This window comes from Camelus bactrianus, chromosome 14 (genome assembly GCF_048773025.1).
Source record: "Camelus bactrianus isolate YW-2024 breed Bactrian camel chromosome 14, ASM4877302v1, whole genome shotgun sequence".
In the NCBI taxonomy this organism is placed as follows: domain Eukaryota; kingdom Metazoa; phylum Chordata; class Mammalia; order Artiodactyla; family Camelidae; genus Camelus; species Camelus bactrianus.
In genome coordinates this window covers 18,430,151-18,444,407 of record NC_133552.1, presented here as the reverse complement: position 1 = coordinate 18,444,407, position 14,257 = coordinate 18,430,151, and positions in this window count along the sequence as shown.

The following is a 14,257-nucleotide window of genomic DNA, read 5'->3' as shown; positions in this document are numbered from 1 at the left end:
ACACTGGGCCAAGTTTGGAAGTAAATGCATTCCTCTATCAAAGGCCAGAGTTGCTTTCTGGAAGCCCCATTCCCACAGCTACACGCCTGGCCTGGTTCCTTTAGTCGCTGCCTCCCCTGGCATCTCCAGGCTCAGCAGCGGTCATAGCTTCCTGTTGTTGCTGTCCTGCGCCCTTCCTCACCTGCTTCCAGTTCCTGTAGCTCTGCCTGCTCCATTGCAAATAGTCCCTTCATGAATTCTCAAGTGTACCATCGCTTTCCTGCTGGGACCCTGATGGAAATCTAGTATCTCCAGAATCTAACACTTCGGAAAATTCAGTAAAAAGTTCAATAAAAAGGGGGGAAAAAACTCTTTCCCTCCAGTCCTTTCTTAAATTTTTGACTCTTCAGCCTTTGGTTTATGACCTTGCGCCCAGTTGTTCCCCAGGCACAGAGAACCAAGAGGACAATGGCTTGGCCACAGCTACCCCTACTCACCCTGAAAAGAACTAGAACTGGAAACTACGGACATCCACATATCTAGTTCCCTAAGCCAGTGTCTGGATTCTGCCTAAAATATCAGGGGAAAAATGTGACCTGAGTGGTTGGTAAGAAGGGAAATGTCTGTGCACGGAAGTCAACGAACTGATAAATTAGCAGTACATCCCATCTGGCACCAAAGGGCCATGGCAGTGAATAAAGCGGGCTTATGGAGGGGAATTCTGGACTCATACACACTGTGCTGGAGAGTTTCTCATTTGGCATTTTAACATGCTGACAAGCTGTGCTGAAAGGCCGTCTCATTTTCTGGTCCCATAATGAAATGATAAACGAGAGGTCAGCTGCCCTGGGCCCTTCTTTGGGAGAGGCCTTAAATGCTGAATTGGAACATCTGGATGAGGAAAGGTGACTAAACATTAGGACATATGAAGTTTGTTACCAGGGATTGGAACTAATCGGCAGTAAACAAAACAAAACAAAACAAAAAAACCAGGAGGACCACATTTATCTGGAGCTTCTGGTCCTTATAGGATCTATACGTGGGAAACAGGGGCTGCTGGCTCAATTGTAATAGAAGTTTTGACCTCTATTCCTCTTTATCCTAACATTTTTTACAAAAGCCTATATCAACCTCCTTATCTTAAAGCAGGGACATTTTCTGTGGCTTTTAGAAGAAAATCTCTGTGAATTACAATCCCCTGGTATCTTGTTGTTTGTGTTCCATTTGCTCTAAGTATTTGTTGAACATCAAGAACATTCTGATAAATTAGCAGTACTGCCCATCTGATAGGTCAGCATCCCTGGAGATGACAGGTTGGAGGAGAGGACTACCTTTGGCTTATCAGACATCTGGAGCAGGTCCATGCTGGGGACAGCAGTCAGCTGGGAGGGGGCCAAGCCCGAGTATGAATTCTGACTCTGCCACTGTTATCTCACCGTGTGACATTCGCCTCTCCACATCTCGGTTCCCACATGACTCCAGTGGGATAATCCCTACATCACAGCATTGTTGGGAGGATTAAGTTTGGCAGCACTGGCCAGTACCTAGAATAGTCCCCGGCCCTCAGTAAGTGGCATCTGTAAGGATCGCTGACTGCCAAGCATCCTGGCATTAGTTGACCACGAAGACCATGGCGAGGGTGCAGGATGAAATAAATCACTTTTGTTTTCCCTGTCCTGACAAGGGAAGTCCCCTGGCTCTTGCTGGGTATAAAGCAGCCAAAACAGAGTGAGTCCTAAGAGCCCCCTTTGTCCCAACAGAGGCCTCATTTGTCGGACACAAATGCTGCTCTGGCAGTCCTGGGTGCCTGTGCCACTGTTACAAATCTGCTTGGGTTGGAGCTCCCCCAGTTCACTGCTGTGATGCGTCCAAGCTCCTGGGCTGCCCAGGCGCAGCTGTGAATTCATTCAGAGTGGCCCTGCCCACGGGGCTTCGGTCCCCACGGGCTTTAAATTCTGAGAATCAGCAGTTCATTTTGATGACCTCGCTCCTCTCTGGGTCGAGGTGGCCCAGAGGCCCTGATCTGCCAGTGGGTTAGATGACTTCTGGAGAGACTTCCTGGGTTCCAGGAGCAATCGTTACCAGGGTTGGAAGTGAGGGACCTGGCAGGATTCCTTCTCAGTGGCCACTCTTGGCTGGGGTGGAAGTTGCTGCTTTTGCTCTGTAAGTTGTTGAAGAGAAAAAAGGGGAACTTTTCACAGTTTGATAGAGGAATTCATTCTGAACAGTTCCTCATTCTGCTCAGTCGAGGACATCTGGAAATTAACTTCTCCAGCAGACCATCCAACCTGTCAGCACATACCAGGGACCAGTGTGGATTGTGGGGATGGGGCTGCCCAGAACTCCATCTCGGGGGGCCTCGCCACCACACCCACATCTCCCAAGGAATCACCACTTCTACTCTCCTGCTTGGAGAAGGGTGAATGATCAGCAGGAACATAACCAGGAAACTACAGACCTTTACTGCAAGTGAATTCATGAGCTGTGTTTTTAAACACTTTTTTTAATTTTGATTTTTATTTTCAATTGTGGTAAAACACATATAACATCAAATTTACCATCTTGACCATTTTTAAGTGAACAATTCAGTAGCCTTTGGTACATCCGCGTTGTTGTGAAGCTGATTTCCAGACGCTTTTCATCTTGCAAAACTGAAACTGTACCCATTCCCCTCATCCTCAGCCCCTGGCAACCACCATTCTGCTGTCTCTATGAATTTGACTACTCTAGGGACCTCATATAAAATGTAGAATCATACTGTTTGTCTTTTTGTGAGCAATTTATTTCACTTAGCTTAATGTCCTCAAGGTTCACCCAGGTTGTAGCCTGTGTCTGAATTTCCTTCCTTTTTAAGGCTGAATAATATGACAAGTTGTCTTTTTTAATTGCAGTTCTGTTAGGGATCCTTTGAATATGAAGGAGAGCAAGGTTGGGTGGGGAAGACCCTTTAGGGTTTTTGAGGTTTTCATAAAGTCTACAGAGATTGAATCTTTTTCTGGATATGTTACCAGCATCCATATTTAATATCTGCAGTCCCATGCTGCTGGTCAGGCAATCAGTGCATCGTGATCACTGACGGTGTAGAGAGCCTTGGGTCATGCCTGGCCTTCTATACTGAGTTCTCGCTTTCCCAGGGAGAGAAGGCCCGACCACAGCACAGTTCTCACATTTATTAGTAGTAAGACCCTTGATGAGTCACTTTACCACTGTGATATGGCATCTCTGGGAGAAGATGGAGATGATATTAATGAACTCTCCTCAGGCTGGGAGGGAATTAAATGAAAGACTATATACTAAAGCATCAAGCATGGTGCTGGATCAGTTTTCAACAAAAGGGCAAAATTAAATATTAATACAAAGCAAATTAAAGATGAGATTTCTCCCCTCCCAGCAGATTTCTCCCAGCAGAGAACCCAGAGACATCAGGCGCTCTTGAACTTTTTTGTGAGGGGCCCCCTTGAGAGTCACATCCATGAATACACAATTTGATATTGAATTTCCGGGGATTCTTGTATCTTGTGCTGCCCACCCATGGACTTCAGGCACAAGATCAGGGACCTGGAATTCAGACAGCAGAAGAGAAAGCATTCACAGAACAGATGACGTTTTGCACAGCATGAAGAAGTAAAAAGCAGCTTAGCGCTGTTCAGTGCTTAAGAGACACTAAGAGCGAGGGCTGAGTCAGGTGGATCCAGTCAGGAACATGCATTCCCAGACATTCAGAAATCTCGCAGGGACTCAGCACTTCCTTTTCATTGTACTGCAAGTGGTTCGCCAGCCTTAACATTTCTCTTTCACTCACCACCCTTTGAAAGCGCTTATCCTCTCCATAGCGACACAGTGTAAGTACCTCTTGGTGTTTGTCTCCTGGCTGGTTGATTCCCTCGCTGGCCCAACCTTTATGCATTCTTCCTCATGTTGCATGCTTTGGAGGGCCGGTCTGCTGTTGAGTGCCTCTCCCAGGGCCCCACAAACACAATTCTTTTGATGAGACTACAAAGGAAAAATCACTCTTGCAATGTTTTAAACTTTCAGATACACCACTGTCCCATCAGGTTCTCAACTGATTTCATGTCACTCACTCCATGTGTGTCTCTGTGGACGTTTGGCATGGCGTGGACAAACATGGCCTTGTGTTTCAAGGGGATTTGCTTTCAGGGGCTCAGATAGCTCTAAAATCCAGCCATCATCCTCTCCCACACACAGTTATCTGTCTAAAAATGAAGCCTGAGGGGACAATGCAAGAAACCATCAGTCTCCAGCCTGCCTGCCACCCCAGACCATTCTCCAGCCAGCCCAGGCCATGGGCATCTTGTCAGCAGTTATCCAAGTGTTAGCTGTCATTTCAAGCCCACTTCCACTGGCACCATTTCAACTGCTGTTACAGATACCACTTCTGCCCCCTCCCCTCTGGGGCCGGGTGTGAGCATTTTACTAAATTTCAGTATCCTTATAATCGCTGCTTCAAGTGTAGCATTAAAGATTTATATGGTAACAAAAAGCCTCTTGTCTAAGCAGGTAGGGGAAAAACATATAGGGAGTCTAATCTTCTAATTGCCTAGGAACCAGCAGGTTACCTAGCTCTCCAATTAGAGAGCCTTTGATTTAAGTCAAATAGCAAATCTATTACATCTGATACCTTAGAAGGGTTTGAGTAGCCATACTGTTATAAACTACTTAAAACGGCAGTAATCTGAAGAATCCAGGGTAAGATAAGAAACAAGTCTACTTACACGGCCAGAACAAATAATACAACTGTTCCCAAATATGTTAACCTTCCAAACCCCAACCATGGAAACAATAGCATCAACCAAAAGGATTTCTACTCTCTTTCCTCCAATAATCTTCATTCCAGCAAAGCCAGTTCTTCTCACTGGCAAGCAAGATAAGTCTTAAGGCTGTATGTTTTGTTTAATTTTGTTTTTAAACTAGCACTTTTCCCCTAATCACAAGGTACATTCATGTTTCATGGAAAAAGCTTGAGAAACAAGATGACAAAGTAAAGGTTACTTAAGATCTCACTTGTCAGCAACAGCCACTTTAAGTGTTTTAATAGATGTCTTTCTTTTACATTTACATAGATAGATAATTTTTTACAAAAATTATGCCCTGATACAAAAGGTCTTTTGGTCTCCTGATCTGTTCATTTCATTTACAACATGTCATAAATATATTTCCATACCAATAGATAAACTCTCCTTAGTATGTTACCTAGTGGCTACACCCAGTTCCATCATTTGAATGTACTGTATTACCCTCTAGTTAGAGGGCATTACCATGTTTTCTGTCATAAACAAGGCTTTGATGGACATCGTTATATGAATATCTTTAACCTCATCTCTGACTGTTCTTAGGACAACCTCCTGGAAGGTTGCTTCCAATCATGAACATATGCGCATACTTCTAATCTCAGGCAATCTTCAAGTTCTTCCCTTGATTGTGTTTATTTAAGAGTAATTTCACCACCAAACAACAACACAAATGTAGATTCAAAACAAAAAGAACAAATATGCCTCCCACAGACCCAGAAATATATCAAAAATTAAGGTTGTTTGTTAAGGAAAGCTGTCAAGGCCAGACTAGAGATGAGCTATTTCCTAAGAAGCCAATGGAGAAAAGGAGCTATCTGCTGATGTTAATGGGGAGGTTCAAGAGAAGTCACCAAAACACAATTTCAGACTGAATTTCCAACACAGCCGAAAGCAGATGCTATTGAGGATGGTAACGCAGTTAGAAGTCACAGGTACACTGTGCAAAAACAATGCATTATTTCCAGTGAGTAAGACAGAAAATTGCAGCAATATGTGTAGATTAAATTGTCAAAGATAAAAATGTTAATGATATGAAAGGCATATCTGTGTGTTTGTTTCTTCCTATCCAAGTTAAGCACGCATACATTTAGAGTGCAAGAGGTTTTCAAGACTTATTACAGAAAACAGCAGTGGTCACAACCATTCTCTCTTATTATTTCCTTGCCAGAGGCAACCACTTTCTTATTTTTCCATTAACTTCTGTATTCCTAATAGCTTATTTATATATCTTTCATCCTAATATTTTTCTGGCTTTTTATTAAATTAGATTATTGAGTTTACTTCCTCAATTTTTCTTTTTGTTAGATAAAATCATTATACTTTGTCTTTCCACCATGGAAGATGAGAACTTAGCTCTCTTTCACTACATCAGTACATTCACACATGCTCTCAGTATATTACCTATCAGTCTATCTGTGCCTGTGTGTGTAACTTTGGTTAGATCAATACTCGTTGATTCCATTATTCCATGATTATTTTCTGCACAATTTTGTTTTCCCAAGAGTTAATCATTATTCTCTTGGTTTGTTTAGTTTTGTAAGTACTCACTGTTGAGTCAGTCTCAACCTGTCCACCAATTTAGTCAAGAACTGTTTACAGACATTCAATTGTCTGAATCAAGACATTCAGATACATCGACTCCACTGTCATATCTATCTGGAAGTTCTCTCTCCTGGAAACCTGACTGTTCCAATCGATCTGGTTTGTCTCAAGCCTCACACAGGTGCCTTGCCCTAGTCCAAGAGTCCCTTCATGTTAGAGCTTCTGTTCCCTAAAACGCACGTTGTCCTTTTCCTTAATTAATTCTTCCAAGAGATTTTCAACCAAGTGTGCTTGGAAATTAAACATTTTGTGAGCCAGAAAATATTATCATGCTACCCTCTCATTTGATATTTGACTAGATATAGAGTCCTAGTCTAGAAATAACTTACCTCAGAATTTTGACAGCATCAACCCAATACTGCTCAGATTTCAGAATTCCTCTTGTGAAACAAAGCCGTTCAGATTTCCAACCCTTTGTAGTTTATTTTTCCTCCCTAGAAGCCGATGGTCTCCTCCCTTGGCTTTAAGTAGTCTGAAAATGAATGATGGTGTACCTTAATGTGGAGTTATTTTCACCCATTGTTCTATGCACTTCATTCTGTGAAATTTTCTCGAATTAAGGATGATTTCATTCCCTCTATTTTTCTAGTCTTCTCTTTTCTCACTTTTCCCTCACTCCTGCCTTGTTGTTCCACTTTCTGAGCTATTTTGCAACTTGATCTTCCAAACCATCTAGTGAGTTTTCCATTTCAGCAAATGTTTTTAGTATCTTAAAACTCTCTTTTATTTCCTTGATCTTTTTGATAGCATCCTCTTCTTGCTTCATTGATACTTTCTCTGAGAATATCAATTATATTTTTATATGTTTTCTCATATGATCTCTATTTCTCCAAGTTTGTTTGTTTGTGGGGTTTTTTTGTTTTGTTTTGTTTTGTTTTGTTTGCTATTTGTTTGTTTTGGTCTCCATCTTTATTTTTAAAGGCTTACCTCAATCATCTAGTGCTCATTGCTTGTCTGCTCATATTTAAGAGCAAAGCATTAAGCTCTGCTTGGAACTTCTGAGCACATGGATGGGGCTTATTAGATATGGGCTTCAACGTAACAAGGTGTGGCTGGGCCATTACCTTACGGAAACTCTGATATTCATATCTTTAGGTCTTTTCTCTTGAGTTGATCAAATTTCCCTGAAAAGGATTATCTGCTCTCCTGCCTCGAGATTATAGGTCTGGCTGTCAATAATCCAGAAGCCTAGTTAGGGAAGAGATCTGGGAGTCAGTCCCCTTTTTCTATAGGATCCTAACTGTCAACTGTGCCTGGTATTTCTGCCTCTTTTATCCTCTCTAGAAAATAACATTTATCTTCCTCTGGAATGGGTGAATATTCCCTGCGCTACATAGGGCAAGGGAAGATATCTAGAAATCAAACGATCTCTTAAATGGACTTTTGACCAATATGTGTCTAGTCTCACCTTCAAATCCAATTCCATAAATACCTATATCACAGATTCCTGTCCTCGGAAAAATTGGGCTGCCTTTCTGCTCTCCCCACCATTGGCCTGGGATTCTGCCCCCTTGGGTCAGCTAAGTTGGTCAGCATTCATCCAAGTGCTTACCAGCTTCCAAAATGTGTTGCTGTTTTCTTTTCATTCCTGTTGGGGTTATGTCATGTAAAAATACCATCATCTTATTGGGGCTTCAAAGGTAGAAACAGAGGTGCATATACTCCTAGAAGCAGAGAATCCTTTTAAGGAAGAGAAATCATAATAGGAACAACTCTTATCATGAAAATTCAAAGGGCAATAAAGTTAGGGTCAGGTAAGGATATGAAGAGAGATGCTTTAAGCTTAGCTTTCTCCTAAAGAGTGAGTCATGGAGGAAGAGGGAACACCTGACGATAGGAAATTAGATATGGAGGAAACTTTATTATACTGTGTGTTTTTATCTGTCCCAACCAATAAAAACAGCTACTATTTTCAGATTGCTTCTGTCCTAGTATTGGTATAGATGACTCACCCATATTAACTCACACGATCTTCGTGAAGCTACCATCCTCATTCTCCCAACGAGAATTGGAGAAGGTAAATTAACATAGCTAAGATTATAGCACTAAGGAGAGAGGATTTGAGCTCCAGTCGTTCTGACGCTAAACTTACATCCCTGGGCCATATTCAGAACGTGACACTCATAGGCTATATTTCTAATATTATTCTTAAAATTGACCAGACATCTGTATTTTTCCCCACAGTTCCTCACCACCTCACTCCCATTAACACTTAGAGTCATGTGCTTCATATTTCTTATTTTCCTTGTTGGACTATTTGCTTTCTCTCCTTTGTTGGGAGGCGGCTTTGTTTCCTTTAACTTCTTGTTCTTCAATTAGCCCAGATCCATTTCTCACACAGGGTGATCCGGGTGTGGTTCTTACCAATGTTTGTGGATAATATAACTCGATCCAAATATTACTTTATAGTTTACTTTGAGAAATTTTTAGCAGGTTAGAAAGAAAAAAAACTTGACTTTATCTTTCCCAAATATAAGAGAATAATAGCTACAGGACAAGAAATGATTTCTTTTGTGTATTATTTCCAACACAGAAAATGAAAAAGGTTTTGTCTCTGAGCAGTTTCTGGTCCCTGCTAGGATGAACCAGAAATTATGTTCACTGGTACTCTGGTTTTATACCTTTTCTTCAACTCTTCCTTAGGGTTTTGGATTTTGCAACTCAGGCCATCTTGCTAGGTTAACACATCTTCCCAGAATTAACACTTTAAGATGGTAATACTCTGCAGTGGGTGTGATCTAGTATAAGGTTGATGAACCAATGTCACCCCCTCCCCCAATTCAGAGGGTCACCACTGACTCTTCACAATGGCCCTAGGCACCCTTGGGTACCATGCCAGGCCTAGGGAAGGGAGAAGGAAGAACACAAACATAAGAAGAAAAGATAAAGAGAGATAGAAGAAGGGAAGGCAAGAAGAGATGGAGGAAGGAAGAGGAAACGGAACGAAACAAAGCTGCCCCTGGGTGAGTGGGGCTAACCTAGCCTGGGGAGAGGCTCACAGTGTGTCTCTGGCTCCACATCTGGGTTCCTCCTGGGGACTGGGCAGGCCATTCCAGGTTCAAAGGACAGGAGTCTTCACCTTTCATTTTGGCCACAATATGGTTTCCTCAGTTCTTCTCTCATTGATTTTAACCCATCCTACCTGCCTTTCCACTTCAAAACTCAGTACAGTTGTCTCTTGGTATCCGCGGGGGATTGGTTCCAGGACTCCTTCGGATACCAAAATCCACAGATGCTCAAGTCCCCTGTAGCATCAAATGCCATCAGACAATTAATACAGTCAATAGTTTCCCATACATGGATACAGAGAGCCAAGCAGTGTCTGGGCGGGATGTAGCCCTTAGATGTGATTGGTACAGCCCACAGAGCATATTTAACATGGCATTCGAATGCCTTTAGACAGGTCTGCTCTTAATGCCCCAGCCTCCCCGTGCCTGGTTACATCCTCCACTTCTCTTAGAGCTTCAGTGGCCTGCTTGGCTTTTGAATGCCTGTGAGTATGTGACACTTGCCTCATACCTGGTGTGTCCTCCTGAGTATTGATTCATGTGCCCGTATTCTTCATCTCCCACCACATAGTGATTTTGTTGAAGGCAGGAGCTCTCAGTAAAGGTGCCTCCCTGCTGTTCTGCCTCATCAGCACTGTAACAGAAACCATGTGTGTATTATATTAGCTGTCATTTATTGAGATCCTAATATGTGCCAGGCTCTGTCCTGAACACTGCCCATGTGATGTCATTTCATCCTGAAACACAGCGAGATGGGGACAGATGAGGAAACTGAGGCGCAGAGTAGTCAGCTTGGCCAAATTTACCACGTGGAAAACCCAGGACTCCAATCCCTTCTGATGTCACAGCCTCTGTGCTCAATCATCACGGCCAAGGTCACTTGCTGCCATTGGCCGTGGATGTCTCCAGAGTTAATTAAATTGGGAAAGTCATAGGGAAGATGGAGAGTTGAGGTCTCTAGATTCTAATCTCTATTCACTCAGTTCCTTAACTCAATTCCTCTCCGAACAAGGGGCATTTGAGACAAATAATTTTTTGGTATCCTATCTCTAAAATAAGAAGAACAGATCATGCATATCCATCTATCACCCAGGGGAGCCTCGTGTTTTCTATGCATCTCTTCACTAACAACCTGTCAGGATTGCCACTCTTCAAAAAAAAAAGGTCAGGAAAAAACACTTGGCAAAATCAAAAGGCATACATTTCAGGTCCACACAAAAACTACTAGAAATAATTGGAGAATTCAGCAAGGTAGCAGGTTACAAGATTAACGTTCAAAAGTCAGTTGCATTTCTTTACACTAATGGTGAATCAACAGAAAAAGAAAATAAAGAAACAATCCCCTTTCAAATAGCACCCAAAGTAATAAAATACCTAGGAGTAAATCTAACCAAGGAGGTGAAAGACTTATACACAGAAAACTATAAAACACTGATGAAGGAAATTAAAGAAGACTTTAAAAAATGGAAAGATATCCCATGCTCCTGTTGGAAGAATCAATATTGTTAAAATGGTCATACTGCCTAAGGCAATCTACAGATTTAATGCAATCTCTATCAAATTACCCGGGACATATTTCACAGAACTAGAACAAATCATAATAAAATTTATATGGAATCACAAAAGACCTAGAATTGCCAAACCATTACTGAAGAAAAAGAAAGAGGCTGGAGGAATAACTCTCCCAGACTTCAGACAATACTATAGAGCTACAGTCATCAAGACAGCATGGTATTGGTACAAAAACAGACATGTGGACCAATAGAACAGAACAGAGAGCCCAGAAATGAACCCACAAACTTTTGGTCAACTAATCTTCGACAAATCTTCATTGCAAGAATATACAATGGAATAAAGACAGTCTCTTCAGCAAGTGGTGTTGGGAAAACTGGACAGCAGCATGTAAATCAATGAAGCTAGAACACTCCCTTACACCATACACAAAAATAAACTCAAAATGGATCAAAGACTTAAACATAAGACAAGATACAATAAACCTCCTAGAAGAAAATATAGGCAAAACATTATCTGACATACATCTCAAAAATGTTCTCCTAGAACAGTCTATGCAAGCAATAGAAATAAAAGCAAGAATAAACAAATGGGACCTAATGAAACTTACAAGCTTCTGCACAGCAAAGGAAACCATAAGTAAAACAAAACGACAACCTATGGAATGGGAGAAAATTTTTGCAAATGAAACCGACAAAGGCTTGATCTCCAGAATATATAAGCAGCTCACGTGATTTAATAACGAAAAAACAAACAACCCAATCTAAAAATGGGCAGAAGACCTAAACAAGCAATTCTACAAGGAAGACATACAAATGATCGATAGGAACATGAAAAAATGCTCAATATCACTAATTATCAGAGAAATGCAAATCAAAACTACAATGAGGTATCACCTCACACCACTCAGAATGGTCATCATTCAAAAGCCCACAAATGACAAATGCTGGAGAGGCTGTGGAGAAAAGGGAACCCTCCTCCACTGCTGGTGGGAATGCAATTTGGTGCAAAACAGTATGGAGATTCCTCAAAAGACTAGGAACAGGAATAGACTTGCCATATGACCCAGGAATCCCGCTCCTGGGCATATATCCAGAAGGAACCCTACTTCAAAATGACACCTGCACCCCAATGTTCATAGCAGCACTATTTACAATAGCCAAGACATGGAAACAGCCTAAATGTCCATCAATAGATGACTGGATAAAGAAGATGTGGTATATTTATAAAATGAAATACTGTTCAGCCATAAAAACCGACAACATAACGCCATTTGCAGCAGCATGGATGTTCCTGGAGAATGTCATTCTAAGTGAAGTAAGCCAGAAAGAGAAAGAAAAATACCATATGAGATCGCTCATATGCGGAATCTAAAAAACAAAACAAAACAAAAAAACAAACAAAAAAATACAAAACAGAAACAGACTCAGACATAGAATACAAACTTGTGGTTGCCAGGGGGACAGGGGGTGGGAAGGGACTGGGATTTCAAAATGTAGAATAGATAAACAAGATTGTACTGTGTAGCACAGGGAAATACATACAGGATATTGTGGTGGCTCACAGCAAAAGAGAATGTGACAATGAATGTATGTATGTTCATGTATAACTGAAAAATTGTGTTTTACACTGGAATTTGATGCAACATTGTAAAATGACTATAACTCAATAAAAAAAGTTAAAAAAAAAAAAGCATATCTTTCAGAGCAAAGAAGTAGCTTACTTTGTAAAGGTTTAGGATGTGTTCCTGGTTTTTTTTTTTCAATGAAGTCTTTGAGATTTGCAGGAATGTAACATATCAAATATAAGCTATTAGAAAGTCCAAAAGTTTTGCAGGACGAAAACATTTGGAATTGCTTTTGAAGGCCAGGTATTTAAAGTCTCCAGCATAATGACTTATTAATAAAGCTCTCCACTGCTCATAAGTGAATGTTATTAACAAATCCTATTTAATCAGTCAATATAATCTGATTAACTGGAATAAAAGAGGCATCTAGATCCCCAGTAATTCGCTGAACTTGCACAACATTAAGGGATGTCTATGCTGCAAACCCAAGTAAAAGCGTTTTTTGAATGTGTGTGTGAGAGTTCTGACCCAGGCCCAACACCTTTCCCAGGGGGCTGTTAGCTTCTGGATTCACCCATCCATCCCCGCAGCAGCCTTGGTGGGGGCCCTGTCTGATCTCGCCACCTCCTGCTGACAGGATCCCTTCCCTTCCTCTGCCCGCCCCCGTCCTGAAGTCACAGAACTGCAATCCCCTCCAGGCCCACTGAAGCCATGATGGAGGCCAGGAGGAGGTGTGGGTGGAGTGGGGAGGGCAGTGGAGTCAGAAGCAGCCTTTGTTGGAGCCACAGGGATAGAGAGGCAAGGTGGCCACATGGGACCACCCCTTGGAGACTTCCTGCAGCCAGAGCAGATCAGGATGCCTGTTTCTGGCCCCGGAGCTTGGAGCCTGTGCATGTTCCGTTCATCTCCACAGTCTCTGGGGTGGTGGGGGGTGGGGGGGTCAAGCAGACAGCTGCTTCACTCTTCTCAACCCCAGGTTTGGGCCATCACTGGTGGAAAAAAATGGTAAGAATCAAGTTAAAAGGCCCCATGAATATTATTTTAAGATTCCCCAAGTCCAAGGCTCTGATCCACTTTTCCAGCATATTTACCATAATCCTTTGTTTCTCCTTTCATGTTGCCACCAGCTCTGAATTTAATGTTGTGTCCCCTGCGCCTTTGCTCCTGCTTCTCCCCAGAACTAAAATGTCCTCTTCTTCATGCTCGGGACTGTGTAGGGTCAGTGGGGAGGGGGCTGCTGTTATCACTCTTTCCCCAGGCCCCTCTCCTTTGATTCTTCTTAAAATTTCAGGCCAAGTCTCATCTTTGGGGCTCATTCTGACCACCTGACCTGTAGGAATTTTTGTTCCTAAGCTCTGATGCTATTTCAGGGAGTCATTTATTTAACTTGCAGTGAGCCTAGGTTGTTTGCACTCTGAGGATACAGATTAAGAAAGTATGGTTCCTTCCTTCCGTGGGCTTCCAATCTAGTGGGGAAACATACTAACTCAGACCTGGTGATACCCAGCACGGAGATGCTGAACTAGTAGCGTGAATATAGTCATGGAGAGCTTCCCAGTGGCGGAAGAAAGAGTCCCAGTGACCGTCAGCATTCGGTATGAAATGCACTGACCGTGGGTACCCGTGGCATAGCTTCATGGTGGATTCAGCCATGTTCTCCTTTTACTTAATACACTTTAGCATACAGTTCATAATATTTTTATTTGGATTTTTTAATCTCGTAATAAATGACCCTTCTTTTCCTTTTGCTTCTGGTTCAGAAGCTCTTGGTCCTACAC